Source organism: Trichoplusia ni, chromosome 8 (genome assembly GCF_003590095.1).
Source record: "Trichoplusia ni isolate ovarian cell line Hi5 chromosome 8, tn1, whole genome shotgun sequence".
Classification (NCBI taxonomy): Eukaryota; Metazoa; Arthropoda; class Insecta; order Lepidoptera; family Noctuidae; genus Trichoplusia; species Trichoplusia ni.
In genome coordinates, this window is record NC_039485.1 from 11,805,806 (window position 1) to 11,820,242 (window position 14,437).

The 14,437-nt window shown below is 35.0% G+C and overlaps 1 protein-coding gene across 2 annotated transcripts in view; it reads left to right on the forward strand.

Moving 5' to 3' along the window:
* Window positions 1-303: 303 nt before the first annotated feature.
* LOC113496318 (protein artichoke) overlaps window positions 304-14,437 on the forward strand; it is a 43,648-nt gene continuing 29,514 nt past the window's right edge. Inside the window, exon 1 of one of the 2 annotated variants that reach the window (XM_026875478.1) lies at window positions 304-441. The gene's annotated coding sequence lies outside the window, so the exon portion shown is untranslated. Of the gene's footprint in view, window positions 442-722; window positions 800-14,437 lie in introns of those variants that run through there. The other variant, XM_026875479.1, reaches the window with a different exon arrangement.

Below are 14,437 nucleotides of genomic sequence, written 5' to 3' on the forward strand. Positions count from 1 at the left end.
GCCTTCATCGTTTACAGTTGTACAACAGGTAACATGTGAAGGCTTGTCGTAAACTAAAAATGCGCATATTGAATTTTTTGCATAATTTTCGAGACGAACAAGCAAATATCAGACTTGACATTGTTCAATTTATTCGACGCTCCGGTGATGTAGGTTGCTGCTCGACAGGTATAAAAGTAGGAGGCGATACGAGTAGTGCTATCTCTTTCCGTACAGAAGTGAATCATACGGCGTAGAAAAGGTAAGAAGCCATCTGGGCTCACGTCACTGTTTAAACAAGGCTTGCCTTCCTAGTCTGCAAGAGACTCGACAAACGACGACCGAACCGGCGGCGCGGCGCCATTGCTCTCAACGTATCCGCACGAACGTGACTGTGTCTGCTTTTCGCTTGTTTTTCCTTCATCGATCGTGTTAGAACATCATTACTGCGCAGTGTAAAAGGTAAGGTAGTTTTAAGTTGTTTTGGAAGCAGTGCATCTAGTTTCGCGAAGTGAGTGTGAAAGAAGCGTTAGTTTAGTGGGCTAGGTAGAGCTTTCTCGTTTATTTATGCAAAGAATTTACCGAGGGCGGTGTGTACATGCAGGCGAGTGGAGGCTCGGGGCGAGCGAGGCGCGGCGCGCGGCGCTGCCTCCGCCGCCTGCGCACCTCCATCATACATACATTGAATGTGTCAATTTTGGTAAATCACGTGCCAGTTTTCTACCGTGTTCAGTGTTTCTGTGAGTTGTGTGTTTTGTTGTGTTGCGTGGTGTTTAATTCGTGCTGCAGCTTCGGCTCCTCGCTCTCCGAAGACAATAAGGTTACAGTTTCTTTGTGTTGTGAAACTTGTGAGCATTCGTCTTCATTTCTCGCGCTGACGCATGAAATTACTTGCAACTTAAGTAATTCTCCTTGAGTTTATACGCCTTATCATGTTTTTACTGACTAACGTTTGTATTGAAATTGCTTCAGAAGGTTTAATTGCTGTTTCTTCGATTCAAACTTTTGGAGGGACAAATAGCATGTCAAATAAATAATTCTTTGTTTATCTGTTTTCATGATACAACAGTTTCAGTCGAGACTGATAAGCAGAACATAATCGACCTTAATAGTAATTATTTGTAACATTAACAATGTATGAGTGATCTCCTTTGTACGGAGGTATTCCATGATAACGATAGAGCTGACGTTTTGTGATTCAGAAATAAGCCGATAACACTAAAGTAGAATGAAATGTAAAGCAATAACAACAATTTCTAAAAACCCAGGTGACATTTAACTGGAAATTGCATAATGAGTCTGTAGAAATTGCTTTTGCGGAGCTTTCACTCCAAACTTACGAATTCAACCTATTCATTGCACGTTCGTGAGCTCTACAAAACTGTACAAAAACTTTTATTGAATCCGTTGTGTTCATATATAAAGTGCATTAAATTTAATCGGACTTTCACGACTTAAAAACAATGATGAAAGTATAGAAAATACTTACAAACAGCTATTGCTACATAAAGTCCGTGTTATATGACCAATCTGACGCCACAAAGATAGTTATTACAAGTGTTACCGTAATAAAACTTAGCCTTGGGTGGTACGTGACTGTAAGTGTGTGCATACACCTTTATCTCACCCTCATGATTGATGAAGCAAGACCTTCTTTGTAAGGCGCCTAATTAAATATGTCGTCTTTTCTTTTTATGGTAGCGCCTTTCTGACCCACATGATTCATCAAAGGCAGTATGTAGGTCTGAGACCCGAGTCCGCTAAGAGAGTAGAGTTGTAGAGTCGATTGAACGACGATATTTTGACATTTTCCTATCGAAAAACAATTAATCGTTTATCGAATAAGAAGTGTTGATTGCAAGAGAGCCAGATCCCTGTCCATACCTACTTTGTAACGGATTATAAAAACTACGTCAAACTGTTTCATTTCCAATAAGCATTAATTTAAAATTATCTATTGTTCATATGGATAAAATAATCATTTTATTTCAACGGAGCAATGTTTTCTTTGTTTAATTTCTTGTGACAAAGCGTACAATAACTTATGTGAAATGGTTTCTCCTTCACCATTTATTCACTACTAAAGTTAGGGTTCATTATTTATATATAATCATTGTTACTGTTTTAAAATGCATCTAAAACTTTCGAGCCCTTTCAAACGCAAACAAGGCAGAACTTCATTCAACTCTACATTGTACTAATTCAAGTTTTACCCCAGTACGTATTCACCCGGCGTTGCAATAAAATTCCATTTGTCTGAGTGTTTCCTGCCATTACCTTTGTCCTGACATGACATGTCAAGATAATTAAAATGCCGTATAGTAAGATAGAGATGAATTCGCTGACTCTACATTGCATTTAACTTGTCATTTGAACGGGAGCTAACGAAGCTAGTAATTTGCTTAATTATTGACCTAAAAGCGCTCATTAGAGGTAGTTTGCAGGCGGGACGTGACATCAGTTGGGTGCAATTTGTGGATAGTAACAATCAATCGGCACAATTGATCTAGCGACCGGTTGTGGATAAAGGCAAGGCTATGCGCCCGCGCCGGCGACGCGGTGACGCCGCATAATACGGTCATGTGATCCTTAGCCGTAGACAAATAACTGTCAACGTACAACTACATATATTATAACTATTTTAACAGTTAACCGTTTCGTGAACGTAGGTGCTATGTAGAGCAACCTTCGGAATTACGACAATTGATATCAAGCCAATGTTTTATAACTTAATTTACAAGGTTCTTAATGTATCGTAACTGAAAAATGAATGATTGATAATATGTTTTTTAACTGTGAAAGCTAGTTTTTTAGCAAGTAGGATATACTTACTTAGCCTTTCTAAAATGTAAAAAAAAATACTATTTATAACATACAGGTAATTCGTAATTATACAATTTCATAATATATACTAACCGAATTACTCACAATCATAACAATATTCGATAACTGCGTAATTAAGCAAAGGTTTAATTAATTTGAGCGTATCGTTGGTTTGCTCAAAATAATTAATAACGAGGACATTTCATTGCTATTGTTATTGAACAATAGTGCCTTAAATACGCTATTACACTGGAAAAAGTATATCTGGTAATATTAATATATTAACATTAAAACCACAAGCTCCAAACTTTCTTATTACTCTTAGCATATACGTAAAAAAAATACTTTAATTTCACTCTTAACTAGCAGACAAGTTGACTAATTTAACTCGGAAATCATCTTCCATTCTTTTCTAACACATGTTTCTAGAAAGACGCATACATGTTTCTAGAAAGACGCATAGATACAAGTCCCACATTTCGAGGGTTAATAACTTAAGTTTTGAATGTAAAACACGTGGGGACTTGGATCACTTAGGCAGCGCCTCGATGGACAACAATAAACAACACACCCAACATTCTCACGATCTTTGATCAACTTAAATATAAAAATATACAAAGTGTAAGTGCTATCTGACATAGCAAAAGTCTATCCGTCGCTACGTTTTTCTTTAAAAAGACAGAGACAGCAGGATACTCCTACCATGACTTACAACTGATTTAGGTAAATTCTATATTTTGGTGATAGAGTCACATTCTTGATACCCAATGACCTAAAACAAGCCGTTATACATAATTTTATGAAACAAAACACTAGCTATGAATGTTTTCCAAGGAATGCTTACATTATACCAATGACTTGACAAACCAGATCTTGTAGTCCAAGTGTCTGGAGAAACTCATTCCAAAACAAAAAAGTGACGATGAAGAAGGATATTAATAGAGAGCTATTGAGAACAGATGAAAAACTCCTTGCAGTCGGAACGTAATATGGTTTGAGAAAAAGCTAATGGAGCAAAACCCGACTAAGGGCAGGAATGAAGGTTCGTTCGTTTTCTGAGAAGTGCATTCCAGACATTCTGCAAAGCTCAGGCCGGTAAACCTTTTATTCAGCACGCCCGCTGCCTCGAAACAGTTTATTTTGCATTTTAAGGAAATCATTTGGATGATTGCCTCTGCGGGTGTTTTACATGACTTTACATTTATATAGAGCGATTAGCATACTGTTAGAATAGTCTAACACTAGCTTTGGAAGTCCGATTCGACAATACGTTTCACAACAATAGCGAAAACTCTACCAAGTTTTAAAGGAAATTGTTACTTTGCCAACTAAAATAACACTCAATCGCTTCTTGTATTCGAGTGTTGACGTTGACGTCACGTAGCACTTGTTTTTGTGTATTTTGTATGATTACGTTTCTATTTATACAGCGATCAAAATCTCGCAAGTGCAAAAAATAATAAAATTTTGCAGTCATAACACTAGTGTCATATTGACTGCAGATGAAAACATGACGTAAGCTTTAGCGGGTCTCGATTTCATAAAAACATGCAAAAATAATACTGTTTCATGTTACGATGAGCGACAATTATCAGATTAGCAGATGTTTTAATGAAAATGTTATGTTTCGATATTCATTTATATTTTATTTATAACGTTTCTTTTGATGTTATTTGCGTTGAAGTAAGTTGTGCCTGAGGGGGGTGAATGGAGCTTACGGGGTACACAGAGACGGAAATTGTATGTAATAAATAGCATTTGCTGTACGAAAAACGAAAATTTATATAATTTTTATCTATATGGAGTATGTATATAGACATGAATTCTAAAGAAAAGTTTCCGAAGATTCCACCCAATTTACAACTCACATTCACCTTACCAAGCTAAGCCTCACCATTTGCCATTACACACGAACTTATTTCAGTGAACATTTCAAACTTAACATTGTTCTATTCCTAATTGTGGCGCGTGCTTAAGAAAGCGTTTCCAAGTCTTAAAATAGCATGTACTAGAGCCAGTAAGTTAGCTATTGCCCGCATACCGTCGTGTGGAGTGCTTGTTAGCTCTAAGGTATGCACTTCATAATGTTGTCTTGTGTAGGTACTTGAAAACGATGACATCACTGTATTAAGTGTCTGCGACAATCATTGTTTTATTACCTTTTATCTATTTTTACATCTAGAAGCATGTATGTAATAGGTACGCATGTGTGAGGTGTACTTTGAACTTTATTATAAAGTACTTAATTTTTTATGGCATCTTCACATTCTTTATTTTAAATGACTTCAAAAAGGTTGAGGTTCTCAATAATTTCAATTAGTTTGAATTTTTTCTATTTGTTTGTTACCTCTGAACTTCGGACTGGATGAACCGAGTTTGCTGATTCTTTTTTTTAATTTTACTTGAAGCTGTTATTTCGTTAAATGACGATTTTATCCAGTTGGATCATTTGTTTTTATTTGAAGTTGGTAATATGTTTTTGTTGTCGCTATTACTATTTTACCTCCTCATTCTTTCATTATTCATTTTGACATTTATGCACCATCTAGTTACATTGTTTCTTTACGTAACTTATACGGTACCTAGTATAAACAGTGCCAAGAATTTGCCAGTATCTAGAACTTATTCATGACAATGACACAATACCACAATTCGATAGTTGCTTTAGAGCATTTTAATCACGTTTATAATTAATTATCATTAGTCATTATTCATGCTCTTTGTTGTGACTTAATCGTAAAAGCATGGCTGATTCTTATAAATTGGAACTATAGAATCATTTGATATGTTCATTTCTACAAATGCTGACTGAAGTATGCTGAGCGATTGAGATGACCTTATATTGCAATTTGAGTAGTTTTAAAGGCTTTTAACCTCCTTACAGAACGAACGATGCCAAAACTAGTAAAGATCGTAGGTGCTTGATTACGTATCCATTGTATCTGTTCAATTTTATTGTTATGAAATATTCGTACATACGGTACCTACATAAGGTGTATTATCAAAATATGTATATTTCACAAAACGACCTTCAAATTAAATTTTATCGCTGACTCAGACGTCAAAAGAAACCGTATTCGACGGAAGTCATCGAACAGGCATCCGAATCGAAGCGAACCAATACGAGGAAAATTTCTCTTTTAAAATCCGGTCCGTTTAACTCAAGTTAATATTTCAACCAATTATGAATCAATCGATCTAAAACGTTTGGGTTTTTTGCGTGATATTAGATAATATATATCGAAAGTGCTTCTTAGAAGTATCTCTTATCGGTTATCTGAAACAAGGTTATCATTTCAGAAGTTGATAAATTGGACGAGAAATTGTTTTATCTGGTTCTTTGGCAGTGAAAGCCTATGTGACCTTTGGACTGACAAATCGAAGACTCAATATCAAATCATGGCACTCGCAAGTGTCTTTTCAAATTTATAAACGTATTAAAAGTAATTATCACTTGCTAAGGAGAAGGAAAATATCGTAAGAAAACCCGCATACCTGAGAATATTTCAAGGGTATGTTAGCCCGTGTCAGAAGTATACTTTGACACCAACTTGCACATATGTTATACGAAAAGAAGAAGTAGTGTTTTGTTTTATAAAGTCACAAGGCTTGTTATTTCATTGTTTGAATTTAAACCTAACCTATCAAAGTATAAGGTTGATTTATGACAGACTAATAAAAATGATATGATTATCGTAGCGTATCAAAAACAAAGTCGCGGCAATGGTGGTATGACTTGATCTTGGATATATGCACTCAACCATGTACATGAGAACATCGTTACTTAGTGCAGTTTCAGTACCTATAAACATAGTAGAACATGGCTGAAAATAATTATTGGCAAATTTATGAAAAAATAATAATTGATTCCTCTTTAAAATTTAAAACGAAAGTAACTAGACTGAGGTAGCTCCTGGGTTAGAATAATTTGAGCCAGTTTTATGTAAGAGCCGGATTGTACACAAAATATCTTTGATTTTTGTCAAATCAACCAACAAATAGGAATCTTTAAACGCAGTCTTCGGTACGTCAACGAATTATGTCAAATTTTCCTACATTTTTTTATAACTTCAACTTCTTTCAAAGATCATCTGTGTACTAGCGCATTTTAATCATAATTAAAAGCTATACAACCTACATACTTTATTGCTGCACACAATGCTTATTGTTTACAAGTAGTAATGTTGCATAACTAATTAATTAAACGTCAATGGACAATCACCTTTGGTCTCAGTTAGATCTCATTACTCAATAGCAGTAACGTAAAATTGATTTATTTTTAAACGCCTGGCGCCGCTTTGGTTTTTGCTACAGCGTAAATTGGACTCTAAAATTATGTTATTAAGACGTGTAATTATGAATGACTATGTTTCTATTTTTATTCAAATCGATATTTCTTTTATTTCTGCATTATAATCTCAGCCTGTGAGTATCCCATACATCCCAGATATAAGCATTCATCCACCACGTTTATAATCATGCACTTAAGGTTGGCGATTCCAAATTTCAAAGAAAATAAAGATCACTGTTTTTTGTTTTCAAACACCAACTTACTATTTCATTCAAACATCTTATCTAATTATAAATATTAAGTAGTTGTAACTAATAAAACAAAGATCATAAATTTTCCTCAAAATGATTTTCTATCCATCGATTGGTGATTCCATATGGCAAACGTGTTCACGTTCTATCATGATAAAACAAGTTTTCCTGATAACCCAAATTAATGTGTTTATCACATAAAGTTTGTTGTACCCAAACAACAACGTCAATGTACATAAATTTTGATGAATTTACAAAAGAAAAACCGAAAAACAAGTCTTTGAGACAGTCATGTTTTGACGTATTAGATGTACACATCTTAATAGTATTAATGCATATAATATCAGACAACTGTCACACAACGCCATCTAGTCTCAAAATAAGCAAACTGTAATTATGTCTTATGTGCACTAGACGACTGACACATATTACGAAAAAATTACAGAAAAACATAGAAAAAATTATCGTGCTTATCACACAAACATCTGTGGTAGATGAATCGAATTCTAGACCTCCGGTATAACAGTCAGGACCACTAACCACTAGATCAACAAGCCAGACAATGATTAAAAATTTAAAGACAATGCCCCCATTTGTTGTAAACAATGTTTTAGCAAGAAAACTTAATGCATAAATTCTAGGAACAACTTCTGAGTTAGAATAACAAATTCATCGTATTTATCCTAATCACCATGACAATGGAAAGGAATATTTCAACATAGTATTTTAAACTAGAAATAAATTAGACCGCTTATTAGCAGACAATCGCTAAGAAACTAGGACTTCACACAAAGAACGAACAAAAAATGTGGAGATGAACCAAGTTTGGAATAAACTGAGCGTTTACTTGATATCAAAGACGAAATTATCTTACTTAATACAGCTTACATCCTTATCACACAGGAATTCGTAGTTCAAACAATGAGGCATTATAAAAACAAGACGTTTTGATCCGTAAGGTATTTCTGGGAAAGATAAGCTGATCCAAGAGTTATATGAAAGTATCTCTTTAAACGTAATAGTATTTAAGAAGGTTCGAGAACAGAGGTTGTAAGCGAATAATTTAATTTTAACGTTTATTTTTGACAAGTAACTGTCATTTGTCATTTTAGTTTAGCGATTCGGTGAGCGCTCGGTCGAATTAGGGTTGAGAAAATATAACTTTAAATAATAAGGAACAACGGAAAAGTTTATTCGTTTAAATTGTATTATCTAATTCGTTATTTCAGCAGACAATGACGTCACGTCATACACCAGCGAGCCGCAATGAGCCGTTTCAAGGAATCCCTTGACAACAATACAACGGCCATGCTTCTTTATTTCCTTGAAATACTTCAATGTCTCCACGGATTACTTTGTAAAACATAACATCTTTATATTCGCAATTCATTTGCGATAGTCTTTCACAACCGTCTTCGAGAAATGGGTCGTCACTCATCACTAATCATTATTGTTTATTACTTCAGATTTTAAGTACTAGTGAAGAATAGAAGGTCGTAGCTTTCGTTGAAAATTTCCTCAACAAAGGAATTTATAAATACAACGACTTTTGTTCAATGTTATTGGAGTTCCTCGGTGAATTATGTTTAAAAAGCTTTTCTTTTGTCTCGCTCTACCTGGCATGTACGAGCGAGATGTAGAGTCGGCCATTCATATGTACATTACGATTTGTAACCGGGCAGCTTGCGTTCTCTCACCAGTTGCATCGATATCTCGGTCAGATTGAAAAGCCTGTATTCGTGTGGGTTCTCTTTGGAAACTGTGCGTATCTAATGCAGCCGGTTGTTCTGTGGGCGTGTTTTTCTTTCTGTAGGTAAGTAAGCGTCGGCGGCAATAAGTAATAAGGTAAACATTAGGCAAGTGAGGCCGCGCGACTCGTCTAGGCGAGATTCTTTACTCGTTATCGACATCTTTAAGCCCACATCAATCATTTGATGTTCTTGAAAATGTGTGCCACTTTGCGTTTTCGTGTACCTCTTAATTGTGAACAATCAGTCAATATGTTTTCTAATTTGTAAAACACACTTAGATAGCAAAAGACTAGGTATTAAATTTTGAGCGTAGTTGCTTCTGAGTAGCAATCATAATCATAAAGTCCTTTTATTTCGATTAGTTACCTATTGTGCGTGAGATGCAGACCTGCTCTAGCGGCTTCCAATGAATTTTGTTAACAGCTACTTTCCCCTAAACAAGGCTATTTGTTTGTCCTCTCTTCTTCAAATTTGTTTTCCCTTACTGCGATTACCATCCCTGGGGAACCAATCCGTTATTACTTTCCTCCATTCTTCCATATTCGTTTTCATCATGTGGCCAGTCCATCTCCAATTCTGTCGCTCGATTCTCCTCAAGCTATTAGCTATAACTACTAGTTTAATCTAACGACATATATCTATATCTACAAAGGTGTCTATTTAAAGCAAATCAATACTCTGCAATCGCACCGTTTCCTTGGCTCTCTAACTCACAACGTATTTAAAGTTTGTATTTCCACATTCTTAATTACTGTTGTCAGGTGTTAACTGGTTAAACGGTTTAGATAAGAGTTTGTGGTAACGAGAGGTAACAAACATATACACACGCCGGCACAATTAGGGGAACACTAAAAAAAGGTCGATTTTCTTTACAAAGTCAAGTAATACATATTTTTTTTAGTTACACAATTATAAGTTGTACTCAACCTAACAAAACTAAATGTTTTAGTAACTCACACAATATTTATTCTTGAAGAATTTAACAAAATTACAAATAAATAACATGAAACGATTTTTCTTTATGATTGAAATCTGCCAAAAACTTTAAAGTTCACCCATAAAAGAAAATTTTAATACCGGGTATTGCCGCCACGGGCTCGAATTAAAGCCTGTATACGATTTCCCATGCTTTGGATAACGTTGTCGATCAGTTCTTGGGGCAAGTTATTCCACTCTCCCACTAACGCCGATTTAAGTTCTTCCACATTGTTAGGGGCTGGATTTCTTTGTCGAACCTTTCTTCCCAGGTAGTCCCACACATGTTCTATCGGGTTCATATCCGGTGATCGCGCTGGCCAGCCCATCTGAGTGATACCTACTTCATTAAGGTAGTCACTCACTATGCGTGCAGTGTGAGGCCGTGCGTTATCATGCATGAAAATGAAATTTTCACCAATAGATGGAGCAAAAGGCATGACATGGGGTTCTAACACTTCTGTAATGTACCGCTGTGCAGTTAGCGATCCATTACTGATGGTCACTAGCTCCGTACGGGCTCCCAAACATATGCCACCCCATACCATCACTGACCCTCCACCATACGACACAGTTCCAGTGAAATTTGCTTGGCGATAACGTCGATGTCGATGTCTCCACATTCTTTCCCTCCCATCCACGAAATTTACACAAAATCGGCTCTCGTCACTGAACAAAACACGGCCCCACTTACTTGTCCAATCTCGATGCTCTCGAGCGAATGCTAATCTTGCTACACGATGAGCTACCTCGAGTTTTGGAGCCTTTGCTGGCACGTAAGAGTTTAAACCAACTTCATTTAACCGTCTTCTAACAGTCCTTTCACTGACATTCACATTACGGACTTCTGCTAAACGATTTCGGGTCTGAACAGCTGTTTGACGACGATTTCGTAAAGTCTGCATGACCAAGAAACGGTCATCTAAGGCGCTAGTTGCCCGATTTCTGCCCTGCCCTCGTCTGCGCACGTACGATCCAGTCTCCCTATAACGTCGGACGACGCGATAAATCACCGATGTCGATACACCCAATGCGCGACTGACTGAGCGATAGGTGTGCCCTTCCTCGATCATGGTTACAGCCCTGGCTGCAGAAGTTGCTGGTAAATCACTCATTTTGTATCGGAACAATGTGCACTATACAAATGTAAACAGTTAAATGACCTACAGTTCCCTTTAGCAGCATCCACTGAAGTTCTTATCAGAATGAGTAAAAAACGTTAAGTGAGCAAAATCTTAAAAACCCATAAATTCTTGTCAAAACACTTACAATAAGACTTGGGTGTACTTAAAGCAATCTGTTATGATGTTATTAACACTTAAACCAAAAGCTCTCATAGAAATATCCTACAATGTTAGAAAAAATTAACCTTTTTTTTGTGTTCCCCTAATTGTGCCGGTGAGTGTAGTTTATCTTCTACCTACGGTTACACCTCGTTTACTTAAGACTCTTCTATGGAACTATGGTCGAAGTTGCCGCATGAGAGAGAGAAAGACATCTCTAACTCTTTCTCCCTCTCTCTATTTGATTTTTTAATGTATAATTTAGAGACAGACATGATTTTATTCAAGTCTTAAAGTTACAGAAGGCATTTAAGAATAAATTTAAATCTAAAAAACAAGAACTTGCTTTATTTGAATTTTATCAGTTTCCATGTTTTCCAGCCTGTTATGAAACTGTTGTATCATTTTTCATGTAAATATTATTTGTGTATTATTGTAAGTACAGTCTCTTCGTGTCTTGGTATTTGGCACATTATAAATGAACCAGAGTAAACCAATGTTTGTGTAGTGTGTTTTCCATAAAATTTTGATGAAAATATTATCTTAGCCTCATAGACTAACAATCCTGACTATTTATAAACTATTTTTTTAACTATCTCCTTTTATAATATTAAGACAAACATCACGTCATTTCAATTAGTGCAAATAACTATACTAAATTTACTAAAAAGCGTTTCTGCTTTTTTAAATTTTTCTATTTAATACTCGTTGATTGCTATTCATAGAATTTATGAAAAACCTATAATAAATCATTCCACATAGTGTTGGTATAAAACTCTTTACTTATTCTATTCGTGTTCGTAAAATTAAATCACAACTGAACTTAAATGGCCACTGTGATGTTTCTAAAGAGACTTGTTAAAATAATTAAATTCATAAAATGGATAACAGCAGTACATTATCATTATTCCATGAATCTTAATAGATGAATAAAAAACATAAATAAATATAAGAATACTGGTTAGTAGACGAAAACGTTTTAGTCTCAAAATACATTGTTATGTTACGCCTTTTACCGTGAGAAAAACAAACTACTTATGGCTGACCAAATAAATGTCGTGTACAAAGAAATGTTTCCCACTCGTGTCTATGGTTTAAAAAAGTATAAAGCTGGCGTTGGTTACGGATTGATTCAGCGCGGACACTCAGATTGGAGCATAGCCCGTTCGGCTTTTGGCATGTAGTTAAAAAAGGCAAAAAACACTTCTAAAAGGTAACCCACGCTAATAAATGAAAATTTAAGAAAAAAGCTTATTTTAATTTGTGCGCTTTAAAATTTTGAGAATGCAAGAGAAGTATTGAGATTTTACATTTTCCGTACTTTATTATGATGCTTAGATAACATTTTTTTTCCAAAGAATTGTTGCTTATCACTCAATGCTAAAAGAATACTTAATGAAATAAAATAGCCTATTGTAGTTTGTTTTCCTACAACTGTGATTAGTATTTCACTGACACCGATTAACCCATCCGAGGTTATGTCAACATGAACGAACAGTCTAACACCAAATTAGAGAAGCAAGGATTGATTTTAGAAACATGATGTTGCACAGCCGTTTAATTTTTAGATTCGCGCGCGTTTGTATTCTTTAATGTTCCAATTTCAATTGAATACATTTTTTAAAGAGGTTTTTGAGCCGCTTTCGCCTGGATACTGTGATCTTTTTTCTTTATACATATTTTTTTTTATTTCTTAATCCCATTCAAGCAATGTACGGTACGGTACACGGATGATGCACACTTAGCTTTCTCATTATCAAACTTATCTTTTCCTTCTACTTAAAATTCCCGAAGGTCTCATTCACTTCCATATTCGATAACATTTATTACTCATAATCGATATTCAGGAAAATCAATGATGATGTTACAATTAAGGTTACTAATTCATCGATAATTGAACTTACAGAACTATTTGACCCACTCTGTCGCGCTTGTTAACCTCTGAATCACATCTCATCATTTAAATTGCGACACTTTTGAAGAACTATTATTGTGTATAGAGTTTGACTATAAATTAATTTGAATTTATATTTGGAACGTTCGAATTATAAATGTTTTTATTTTTCATTCAACAAATGGTGATGCGTTTCGCGATATCTAAGTAGGTTTTGATACCTATATTAAGTGTTTTATTAATTATTATTTATCAATGAGTATTTCTGGCCTATTCTTTGATAAAAAAAAAATACTTTTAAAAGATCTTACAGATACATCATGATAAATAGATTGATTATACTTAATTAAAGAATTAGAAAATTGATCACTTGATTCATTAATCGGCCATCTTTTCACAATTCATAGTACATTCGTTTGATAAGTTCGCATTACTTGCAGGAAAATAATTGAAGGAAGAAATAATTGATGCGCGTAATATCCAGTATGTTTTTATACATACTTAGTACTTATAATATAGTATATATGTTTATACAGGTTGTAGGTAGTACATTATGTAACAAACAAGTCATGACTTCAGCTCATTCACTACAGACTACCAAGTGTGGGCTGTGCCTGCCTCGAATTAATGTGTTAAAGTTTATTTTGCGAACCTTTTCAATACTAGCTATGTCTCACGGCTTCGTTTGTGTGTTTCATAAAAGTTCTTATGTATAGTCATGAATATGTTTAGGCCCCGCATTTTCGTCTGCATTTTATGAATGATCTCCGATGTGTTTTGTCCGAAAAAATATTATTAATGTAACCATTTTTATTAATAATGATAAAAAACTGAAGCAGAGCTGAACAGCTAGTTTATTACATAAACATTAGTTATTTCATTAGACTTGTGACTAACTGAACTACATGAAGAATCAAATCAATTTGCGCCCGTATTAAATCGTTTTGATTAGAAGCCGCAAGATATGTAACAGTGGGTAATTCAATAATATTGTTTATTATTTTATAAATATCGGAAAGTGTATGGCTCAATAAAGAATGGCTCTAGTAGTTTTTTTTTTAATTTTAATCGGCCTATTACCAGGATTGAGTCTTAAAAAACCTTTATAGACGTTAGAAATTTTCGTAGATGTCGTATTGAGACGATGATTTATTTTTCTTTAGCCTTTGTGCATGGAATCCTTAGTGTCG